Source organism: Tenrec ecaudatus, chromosome 2 (genome assembly GCF_050624435.1).
Source record: "Tenrec ecaudatus isolate mTenEca1 chromosome 2, mTenEca1.hap1, whole genome shotgun sequence".
NCBI lineage: Eukaryota > Metazoa > Chordata > Mammalia > Afrosoricida > Tenrecidae > Tenrec > Tenrec ecaudatus.
In genome coordinates this window covers 41046544-41058958 of record NC_134531.1, presented here as the reverse complement: position 1 = coordinate 41058958, position 12415 = coordinate 41046544, and the positions used below count along the sequence as shown (strand labels likewise).

The following is a 12415-nucleotide window of genomic DNA, read 5'->3' as shown; positions in this document are numbered from 1 at the left end:
CAAAATTTAAATTTGACAAAGGGAAAAGTATCAGAGCCTAAATTTCAAAGACCCAATTTGTAGGATATGGAGGACAATGGGGGCCCCAAACCAACCAGCAGATGAAGCCACTGGCAGACCCCCACTAGCCATAGGCCAAGATCCGAACAGCTTTGCTATCAGATAGGGATCATTGTAATTGTGATCACAATGGATCGAACTTCAGCAGCACATAAACTAAAATTGGAATGATACGGAGAAGATTAGCATGGCCCCTGAACAAATTCATGGACATCCTTATTTTTCTTAGCTTTGTACACTTGGTCAGTTATTGCCAGAGGCCAGAGAATGTATTGCTTGACTCTTCAGGCCACCTTTGTCATTCCTCCCTCAAGGAGGACAATGGGAGAAAATAGGTTACCTCTTGATGAAAGTCAGACCTAAGTCTTGGCTTGCCCTCTGCCAAGAGGGCAAGGACTTCCCCTACGTGGAAAAGCTTGATGTCACCCACCTGAGCCTGTGACAGGTAGATTGAAGCTGCCAAAAGAAATATAGTAGAGCCATGTCCATAAAACGATAACACATTTAAGATAGTTATTTTTAATGTTGTGTACCATACTTAACTCTCTATTGATTCTGGCTCTGGGTAGAGACCGGAGAGTGCTATTTACTGATTCCCCTGAAGGTCTAACAAAAGTCTGTTTGCTGTTTTTTAAAATTCTATATTCTAATTGCAAGTGGGAATGCGAGGGAGCCATTTCTAAAGTACTCGCTTAAAAAAACAAAAAACCCACTGCCATTGTGGGTGAAAGTCCAGGCCCCCACAACTAACCATGGGTTCGATAGGCGCAATTGTACAATATATATATATATATGTATATATATATATAATAGTAAAGTCCTAGAGAACATCAGAGATAAAAGAGAGATTGAAATAATGGAGTCAGACACATTTCATGGTAGCATGCGCATCTCAGCCCCACTTGGTGGTCCACGTGGAGAGAGGGAGAGGGGAAGGTGGGCAAGGGGAAAGGGAACAGCAGAGCAAGGACGGGGGAGAGAGAGGGGAAGACAACCAGAGGCCAAAAAGGGATCTTTATTGCTAACCAAGGCTTAGATATCTTTGGGGGGAGTGCAAACCCACTAATTACAGGTAAAGACATACACCACAGGAAGGGGTTGTACTATAGGTTATACAGCAATGAGAGGGGGACAATCTAGGGATATACATGCAATAGGAAGAGGAGGGATTGGGGGTACACATGTGACAAGAAGGGCAGATCCTAGATTCAGAATGGCAGCCTAACATTGGATGTCACTGAGCAGGTTTGATCTGTTCTCTAGCTCACTATAGAAACCATTTTCAGTAGGAAGTAAACCCACCCCACAGGAACCAAGCTAATGGTCACAAGACTTTAAGGAGAAGTAGCCCATTGTCCTTAAGAGGAACAAATGGGCCCTACTTGTGGTGGGACCGGACAGTAGTCTGGCAACTGATTGCCTTCAGGGAGGTAACTTGACAATCATTTATCATTAGCTGCAAGAAGTGTCCTAAATCTAACATATATTTGGGGCCGACAACTTGGGAGAAATCTCTTTATAATCCCACATGCCATCAAGTCAATTCTAACTTATAGTGACCCTTTAGGACAGACTAGAACTGCCCCCTTTGGGTTTCTGAGACTGTCAATCTTTATGGGAATGGAAAGTCTCAACCTTCTCCCACAGAGCAGCTGCTGGTTTCAAACTTCTGACCTTGCAGTTAGCAGTCCAATGTGTAAGCACTATATCACCAGGTGACTAGACTTTAAATTTACACTGCTTCTAACTAAAGAATGCAACACTTATAAGAGTTTTCCTTCTCCTCAGAATTAAGGACATTTAACCTATAATAGAAAGATAATGAACCTTGATGATAAAAGCATATGTCCTGCGACAGTTTATTGTGCCAGCCTGGCCAATAAACACAAGTAGGATTAACTGAAGGACAGAGGGATAAATGGCTTGGTGAGCCTCGCCTTGCTTGTTCTGTGCCTCAGTTTAAAGGAGTACACTACCTGTGGGATGCCTAGCCTGTGGACTGTGTCGCTGTAAGTTGAGGTCGCTTTAAGCCCACAAGATTGGAATGTTCCTCTCTGGAGCTGGGGACTGACAGTTGATGACAGTTGGGGACCGGCCTTGCTGTTTGCTGCCTGGGTATATATAGCCCAGCTCTCTCTACAGTAGGGGACTGGCAACTGGCGGCTCTCAAGCCTTAAAGGACTTCTAGTGTCTCACTGCTTTATAATTTAACTGTTAATTTCTTATATTATCTATCTGTATATAATTTAACGGTTCATTTCTTGTATTATATATCTATCTTTATAAATATATTTATATATAATTACTAGCAATCTGGTTTGTCTCTCTAGAGAACCCCGTCCAACACATGTCCTCAGAAGATTAATAGAAAATTCTTTAATCAATTTCTTTGGAGTGTTACAAACAACACCATGGGGCAAGGAAATCTTGTTGGTGGTGCCATCTCTTTGGTTTTGACTTGCAGTGACCCTCTGTACAGCAGACTCAAACATTTCCCAGCCCTGCGCCATCCTCACACTTGATTTTAAGTTTGAGCCATTGCTGCAGCCGGTGTGTCCATCCACCGTGTCCAGGGCTTCTTCTTTTGTGCTGCCCCTCTACCAAGAACGACGTCCTTCTCCAGGGACTGCTCTCTCCTGACAACATGTCCAAAGAACATGAAACGAACTCTCGCCACCTTTGCCTCTCAGCACCACTCTGGTTGTAATTTTTCCAAGATAGATTTGTTTGTTCTCCTGGCAATCCACAGCACTTCCATGATTCTGCTCCAGCACCGCCACATGTCCGTTTGTCGTGCAGTGCCTCCTGTATCGCGTGATGCTGGAAGCTGTATCACCGGCACTTCAAATACCAGCAGGGTCGCCCCCAGTAAGGAGGTTTCAGTAGAGCTTCCAGACTGAGAACAGACTATGGAGAAGACATGGGCTGTCCACTTTGGAGGAATTAGCCATTAAAAACGCTGTGGACAGCACGGAAACATTGACAGAAATGGAAGGAAATGGTATCATCTACCATCGTTATCATTTGCTCTCACAGTTGTAAGCAAATGAGCACGCTGCGAAAAGAACTACTTCTGATAAGTGGCGTACATGCACACAGGAAACACAGTGCCAATCAGACACAAATTGAGAATGCCTCATCTCCCCTGGCCTCTCTAGTCTTTAGAACTTTAGAAATATGTTTTCCACTTATGTAAATACATTTCACTGGTTTGTATGACAGTGGACATGGCAGAGTTAAAACAAAACCTCCCCAAAACCAACCCAACCTCCCTGCTGTGGACTTGATTCTGACTCAGTGGCTCTGTAGGACAACATAGAAACTGCCCCTTCAAGTTTCTGAGGCTGTAAGTCTCTAAGGGCGCAGAAAGCCACCTCCTTCCCCCAGAGGCCTTCTCATTCGCCGCCCAATCTGTACGCCCTGCACCCCAAGGGCCCCGTGGCAGCTAAGACCCTCTGAAAATCCACGCCTCCATAGGAACCAGAACAATGGCAAAAAATAACTTTTTTCCAGAAATGTGACAATGGGCCACCGATTTCCAGTAATCCCAGGAATGGTAAAGGACAAGTGGCTCTATTTCAGTGAAGGATGAGTTTTGTGGTAGTTCAATTTCCCCTTCATTCCAGATGGTTTAGTGGGTTACACATGGGGCTGCTAACTGCAAAGTCAGCCGTTTGAACCCAACAGCAGAGAGGCAGCCGTCTGCCCCCTAAAGATTTGCAGCTTTAGAAACCCATGGGCGGCTATGAATCGGAAGCTCTTTGTTTTCTTTTTATCCAGCTACACAATAAGTCTGAAAGCCAATATGCTTGCATTACGGTAGCCATGAGAAACAGCTGTCTGACAGACATTGGAGGAAGCAAAACAGGCTCGTCCACAGAGATTTGCCATCATCTGAGCTTACTGGTATTTCTCCAAAGCTTGTCGTTATTTGGTGTGTCTTGGCCCTCTCAGCAAGGACAGCTTTTCCCATAGGCATTTGAGTTAGGCTAGGATGACTAGAAAAGCAAATCCAGTGACTCATTGTGGCAGTTACATACTCTCTGGTCACCTTGAGCCAAGGGGTGCAGTCTAGCCTGTCAATCAGGTTCATGGCCATTGTAACACCTCTGTGTGGGCATGGCCATGTCCTGAGGATTCTAGGAACTCCTGTCTTCTTCCCTGGAAGCAGGGCACACTCTTTCTATGCAAGACATTCTGTTGAAAAGCCAGATGGAGCTGCGCTGATGGCAGCCAGAGCCCTGGAGCTGGAGGAGCCACATGGAGAGCTGCTTCAGTGCTGAGATGAATCCACAAGACTTTTCACCCACTGGCCTGCAATCTTCCTGCCTCCAGTATCATTGCAGGTGTTGCGTGAGTCTGTAGAAGAACATGTGGATTAGTATCGAGAATATGGGCTAATAGCGAACTATGGACTTGATCTTGACTGGGCCAGGATGTTTTCTTGATATACAATTACTCTTTGATATAAAACTCTCTCTTTCGCACTTATGAGGGTCTCTAGATTTGTTTCTCTAGTCAACCCAAACTAACACACTCATATATGTATAAGAAAGAGCTTTATATCAAGAAGTAATTATATACCAAGAATACATCCCAGCCTAGTCCAAATCAAGTCCATAGTCCGATACTAGTCTATAAGTTCCTTTCAGACTCATGCAGCCACATTCAATGGTGCAGAGTGCAGGAAGATCACAGGCTGGTGTGTGCAAAGTTGTATGGATCCAATGGCAGGACTCTCGCATCCAGCAGGAAAGTGGAAGCTGAGAGATAGGAGAGGCTCCCAGAGAATGGCCAGGCCCACAAGGAGGCACCATCAGGCAGTGACCTGACTGACAGATTGAATACCACCCCTGCACTGTTACATATCTTCAAGTTAACATGAAATTATGTAACTACCATGCATTTGTCCAAAAGAGAATTGCTATTGAGCATTTAGCACTGGAGCTGCTTGAGGCAGTGATAACAGCTGGGAAAATAAGCTGACCAAAACACTTAAAAAGCTGAGGAATGAGAAGTGTGTGGGGAATTCTGAGAAATTCTGGTATATTCTGAGGACACAGAAGAATGTAAAGGTGTGTCCTAGGATTACCATCCAGAGGGGTCATAGGACCTTCCGAGGATTCGTAGGAGCCTTGCTCCTGCCACTTAAGAATAAATTGAGCTAGCTTCAGAGTTTCCTGCAGACCAAGTTTATCTATACTTCGTGAGCTGAAAATGAGAGTGCTAGTCAAATGACTTAAGCAACAGCCTCTCTGAAGAGAACTTGGCAACGTTTTTTCAAGGGTGGAACTCATACCTGTTCATTATTCAAGGTGGGGTTTGGAGGCAAGTGCTGGGTTATTCCCAGCGGTTACTTTCATCAAGGGCTCTGTCACATGTGTCACCACACATGTGCACTTTGCCATCTCCAAGGATCTGGTCTTGATTCCCCTCGCAGGTCTAGCTGGCCATTACTACCACCCGTCATTTATTCATACTCCCTCCCACTGAGTGGATTCTGACTCATAGCAACCTTATAGGACAGAGCAGAACTGCCCCTGTGGGATTTCTGAGGCTGTAAATCTCGACAGGACAGAGACGCTTCATGTTTCTCCCACAGAACAGCTGGTGGGTTCTGAAAGGTTACCTTGCAGCTACCAGCCCAGCTCCTGATTCACTGTGTCACGGGGGCCCCACTGGCCCCTCAGAGAGATTAGAAAATGGTCAGATTGATCGTGACTGCGCCTACCTAGCACCTGTAACCAATGGTATGTCATTTAAAATGAGTAAATTATACTAGAAACAAAAGAACTAGATTATTAAAAAACAAAACCCTTAACCACTAATAGGATGGCTCTCATCTAGTTTAATGACATTACTCTTTCTTCCCCCAGGGTCATTTAACCTCTAAGGTTGGCGTGACAGTTGGATTTTATGTCAACTTGAACCTGTGTGAACATGTAGGGGTGGAGTCCAACCTATCAATCAGGTCACAGCATGATGTGGCCTGCTTGGGAGTACGGCCTTTTCCTAAGAGAGACAGTGAGAACTCCACTCTCTTTCTGCTACTTTACCCTCCCTGCTTTCTGGGATTCTGGATCTGCCCCCCAGGTTTGGTCCCATATGGGCTGCTGACTGGGAGGTGCCAGCACCCTGTTCTGTTCCTACCACCCTTGGATCCACTCAACTCTGTACCTGTCAGTCTGTGATCTCCCTGCTTCCTGTTTTACCTTTGACATCTGAAAAGAAAGAGAGAGCTCTGGCTTGCATTGGACCCATAGACTTGAGTTGGAGTAGACTGGGACACTTGATATAAAATTACTTCTAGATATAAAGCTCTTCCTTACACATTTATAAGTGTCCTGGGTTTGTTTCTTTAGACAACATAGCCTAATAGAGTTGGATCCAGTTTTTCACCCACATCCCTGCCTGTCTCACCAGCACATATGCAGATCCTCTCAGTCAAGGCAAGGGAACTTATTAGTTCAGGTAGTCTCTATCTAACAGTCACGTGGTCACTAAAGAGGCGTCACTAGACACATGCACCAAGAATGCAGACTTTACACAAAGTTCAGGAAAGTAAATAAATGCCGGCAGGAACTGCAAACCCTAGAGAGGGATGGATCTGATTCCTCGGTTGCCCCTTTTAAAAATTACTTAAAATGCCCACAACAAAAAGCTGGTAAGACATGAAAGAAATTAATGCATGGCCTTCGAGAGATGGGATGTGTTGTTAGGTGGCCATCGAGTCTGTGAAACACTGCTCGTCCTCAGCCATCCTCCAAAGGGGTATGATGTTTGAGCCCTGGCTGCAGCCAATGGGAGGTGAGCAGTCAATAGACTGGGTTGTGCCCTCCAGAAATATGTGTCATGTTGGCTAGGACAGGATTCTCGGTGATTTGGCAGTTGTGCAAGGATAGAGTTGGCAGTTTAAAGATGTAATCATCGCCAACATGAGGCGATGGAGTTCCACCTCCACTGTGATGTGTTGTAAACCCCAACCTCTGTCATGTTAATGAGGCATTTCTTGTACTCATTATAAGCTCCCATTGCCCATTGCCCTCCAAGCTCCCTGATTATAATCCTGAAAACTAAATCCAGTTTCTGCCTCTATAGATATACCCATCCTAGAGTTCATTGACAAAGGGGGGGGGGGACTAAAACCCAGCAACAAAAACAAAATAAAGCAGAAAAACCTCAACCAAAAAGAAAGCAGAAAATACTAAAAATGAACAAATTTTTAATCAAAGGGAGAATAAATGATAAGGTGTTACATTTTAACCATCTGCATTAATCCACTGTCCAATGCACTCAGTCTGCCAGCAAGGCTGTTCACATCCCTGGCCAATGGTCAGAGGGGATTTCCTGGAGGCTTAATCCTCGTGGACGCCCTGCAGATGGATCTGGGATTTCACTATCATCCATAACCTTTTGTGAACTCGGAGCTCAGAATTTAAGCTCTAATATGGTTCATATCTCCATTCTTGGATTTGATTATTTTCCATCTTTGGATCACACAGGCCAGTGGGCTGCTTCTGTGTAGTTAGTTGACACTTCATTTAGATGGTTGCTTGTTTTCAGACAAACCTTTAAGTCCCTAGACCAGCAGTTCTCAACCTGTGGGTCGTGACCCCTTTGGGAGTCGAACGACCCTTTCACCCTTTGCCCAAATCATAACAGTAGCAAAATTGCAGTTATGAAGGAGCAATGACAATAATTTTATGGTTGGGTGTGGTCACCACAACATGAGGAACTGTATGAAAGGGTCGCGGCATGAGGAAAGCTGAGAACCTCTGCCCTAGACACTATTCTTTCTCATAGCCAGGCCCCATCTGATTTCTTCACCACACTTTGCTATAGCACCCATATCTTCAGTGATTTCTATCGTAGGGATAGTATCGAGTAGGGCCCAAAATAAACCAATTCTTAAATTTCTCTAAAGGTCTGAATTGATGTGCAAAAGGCCAATAAGTACATAAAATGTGTTCAACATTATTTATCATAAGGAAATACAAATCAAGACCACAATGAGATATCGTCTCACATCCATTAAATTGAACATAATAAAACAAGCAAAAACACTATAGCAAGCGTTTGTACAATTGTGGAAAAGTGAAATTCCCAGATATTTGTAAATGGGAATATAAAATATGCAGCTTGGAAAACAATCTTCAAAATATTAATTACCTGGAAGTACCATATGAAGTACACAGCCTAAAAAAGAGCACGTGCCTAAATGAACAAACAAAAACGTTTACTGCTGTGGAGTCAATTTTGACTCGTGCGAGCCCAATGGGCAGGGAGAATGCCCCTGTGGGTTAATGAAATTATCTATCTTTATGGGACTAAAACCCCTTGTCTTTCTCTTAGAAGGAGCCTGCTGGGCCCAAAATGCTGACCTTATGGGCTCCCGATCAACCCATAATTCACTACAACAGGCACAAACTCACTGCTCTCAAGCCAAGTCAGGCTCCCAGTGACCCTGTATAGGGTCTCTGAGATTGCAAATCTTCACATGCATAGACAGCCTCAAATTCCTCCTGCAAAGTGGCTGGTGGGTTTGAACCGCCCACGTGGTGGTTGGCAGCCCAACCTTTATCCCACAAGTGCCACTAGGTCTAGATATATTCCCAGAGAACAGAAGTAATGTCTACACACTAACCTGTACAAAAATACTCACAGCAGGTGTAAGAATAACTGACAAAAGTGCAAACAACCCAAATGTCGAAAAACGGACGAAAGGATAACAAGAAGACGAGTGATGCACCTCTACAATTATTATGGTGCTAGAAAAATGAAGTGCCGATCCGTGCAGTAATATGGATAGTCAAAGCAGTACTAAAGTAGACAATCACGAAAGACTGCATATCGTATGATTCTGTTTCTGTGATAGACTCAGAATATGTAAATCCATAGAGACAGAAAAGCAAGTAAAGTACTGCTTGCCGGGAGCCCTCGTGCACAGTGGTTTATGGTAGGCAGCTCACCGCAGGGTCAGCAGCTAGAAAGCACCAGCCACTTGGTGGGAGAAAGAGGAGGCTGTCTATTCTCAAAGAGAGACAGTCTCAAAACCCCACAGGGATGAATCTGGACTGACCTAGAGGGTCACTGAATTAGAATAATTCTATGGCAGTTGGATTAAACGTTTTTACTTTGAGGAGCCCCGGTGGTGTCGTTGGGTACAAGTTGAGCTGCTAATTGCAAGGTCAGCAGTTTGAAGCCATCAACCTCTCTGCAGGAGGACCACGTGGCAGTCAATTCCATGAAGATTCCAACCCTAGACACCCCTTAGGGGAGCTTTAATCCACGAGTTGGGATTGATTTGATGGCACTGGGTTTATCGTCTATGCATTAGGGGTTGTGGTGACTGCTAATGGGTACCCCAAACTCCAAACGCTCTGTGATTGAATGTATAGCAGTTCAAAGCCGCCAGCTGTCTTGTGAAAGACAGACAAAGCTTTCGACTCCTGTGAAGGACCCACCGTCTGAGACGCCCACAGGGCCCAGTCTGTCCTGTGCTACAGCATGGGTAATGAGTTGGAATTGACTCGTGGCAGGGAGTTTGGTTTTATTTACTTATTTTTGGTCCCTTCACAGGAGAAATATGAGGCTGCGGGCTCCCATACAGATTTACAATCATTGAACCCCAAAGGGGCACTTGTACTCTATTCTACATGCTTGCTTCCATTCTATATGGTTGCTATAAACTAGAATGGACTAGATGACATTATATTTGGTTTGTGCGGGTATAAGTGAGAATCAATCTAATGGCCATGGGTCTGAGTTACTTTTGGAAGGGGAGGATTTAATATTATTTACTGAATAACGGTGATTCTTTCCCTCCCCCAGGACTCCCTAGTAGATTAGTGAGGTCATTTGATGCATTAAACATCTTACTTGGAAAATTCAACTTTTCCCCCTAGTAGTTGAACACTTGATAAAGATTCCCCTGAGATTGTTTTTTTTGTTTGCTTGTTTTTTTTCCCAGGGAAGTCTCTGTACACAGGTTCTGGCACAGGCTTACAAGGACCTGTTTGTGTAGTCATCTGGTATTCATATTTGAGCTCTTGACTAGCCTTGGAAATGTAATATAATATATGTCTATCAGATGTTTTCAGTCTTTCAAAAGTACATCTTTATATTAAAGGAACCTCATTTCAAAGAGTTTTACCTTGAAATATAATCTCAAAAGGCAGCTCTCTATAACATGAAGCACAAACATCATTTTCAGCCTGCTTTTCTGGTTTGGAAGATTTTTGCACCAGCCTAGTTAAGCTAAGTAAAGCTACGTTTAAACAAACAAACTCAAAATCCTACTGGCTTAACGTGACAAAAGTTTATTTTTCTTACTGCTTTGGATCCACATAGCACTGCAGGCAGCTTCTTGGAGGCAGTGATTCAGTGATTCAGGCTCAGGGGCCTTCTCCACCCTCAGCCATGCCTTCTGGGATATGCCGCCTCCCAGATTCCATAGACGGATTAGAGGGTGTTGGAGAGACTCACACTGGCCAGTACTAGGTGTTTTTTTTCACAGGGCCTCCCACCTCCTATAGGTAGGTGTCTTTGTGCCATTCACAACCTCACCAGTATTTCCCAAGACTTGCTTTTCCTTTGTATAGCTGGTTTCTAGTACGTTCAGTCTCTTCCTCTTCTCAGAAGGGATGTAATCTGTGACCCAAAGCCAATGTGAGTCTTTTACTAACTGTAACTTAGAGACTCAGATAAGATATCACTTCACACATGAGGTGTTGCAGAGCTCACTAACACAGAGCAGAGACACTTTGAAGGAAGCTTGGTTGGGTTTTTTAGCAGGACAGGGTAGGGTACTGAGAGTTCTGGGTCAGGTGACTGATCACACAGTCAAAGTTTAAAAGGGTGGAAAACAGGGCCAGAAGAAATCTAAAACAATTGGGAGAAAATGTCGTTGAAGGGATTGTCAGGCTCAGAGATCTGTTCTGGTGCGAGTAATAACAGGAAACAACTGGAACGAGATTATAATCAGACATTGTAATTTTTGATGTTGAGAACTTGAGGTCCACAAATTGCATGATTTGCTACTTTACCGGGATATTGGCCCATTTCGGGGTTAAGGCAAGACTTAATGTGACGAGATGTGATGCCAATTAAAACTCAGTGTCTGGTGCGTATAGGGGCTGGAGGCACAGGGAATCCAGGGTGGATGATACCTTCAGGACCAGGGGTGTGAGGGGCGATGCTGGGAGAGTGGAGGGCGAGTGGGTTGGAAAGGGGGAACTGATTACAAGGATCCACATGTGACCTCCTCCCTGGAGGATGGACAACAGAAAAGGGGGTAACGGGAGACGCCGGATAGGGCAAGTTATGACAAAATAATAATCTACAAATTATCAGGGGCTCATGAGGGAGGGGGGAGTGGGGAGGGAGGGGAAAAAATAAAAGAGGACCTGATACAAAGGGCTTAAGTGGAGAGCAAATGCTTTGAAAATGATTAAGGCAAAGAATGTACAGATGTGCTTTATACATTGATGTATGTATATGTATGGATTGTGATAAGAGTTGTATGAGCCCCTAATAAAATGTTAAAAAAAAAAAAAAAGAATCACCATGTCAGAATGATGGGGGCAGCAAATGTACAAAACGTGCTTGAAGTAATGGATGTATATATGGATTGCGATGAGTTGTATGAGCCCCCAATAAAATGATTTAAATAATAATAAAAATAATAAATAAATAAATAAAACTCAGTGTCTTTACTGACTCCAAGAAAGGAATCCAGAGGCCGGTAGATGGCAGAAAGCTCTGATCTGGGAGCTAGAGTGAGCAGCAGGTGAGCTATGGATGAATGGTCAGGTCAGCGCAGGGAGTTGTCTATGGAGAGTTTGACGGGATGGAGGGCTCTTTGCTCCCCAGCAGTAGAGTCCCAGGGCACTCAGTGCGAAAGGTGAATGCACGGTAATTGTTAGGAATCATCTTGGTAGATGATGTGCAGGTAAAGAGATGAAATCAGGTTAGAGATCAGAGGCCTTCATTTTCCTGATGACTTTATGCCTAAACAGTGTTATTAGAAGTGACTAACCTTAAACCACTTAACTTTGGAATAGGGACAAGTAAACTGCATTTACAAGAAGAGTTAATTATTACAGTTTATAAAAGAAAGAGCTGGAAATTTTTTGAGTGTGTGTAAGATTTGGAAGTATGTGCATATTTAATCTCCGATACTAATTTTATTGACTCTTAGTTTTTAACTGATATGACGAAGAGGAAAAATTCAAACTGCTAAACCATCTGCCAGGGCAAAGTACATTAAATATGTTTGTTAATCCCCAAAGTTAATAGAAACAGCATGATATAACGGGGTGGGGTAAACTTTCACTGCAGTAACTTAATCAGAAAT

General features: G+C 43.9%; 1 pseudogene; it reads left to right on the top strand.

Moving 5' to 3' along the window:
- Nucleotides 1–196: 196 nt before the first annotated feature.
- Nucleotides 197–287, top strand: LOC142442017 (U6 spliceosomal RNA; annotated as a pseudogene).
- Nucleotides 288–12415: the final 12128 nt, after the last annotated feature.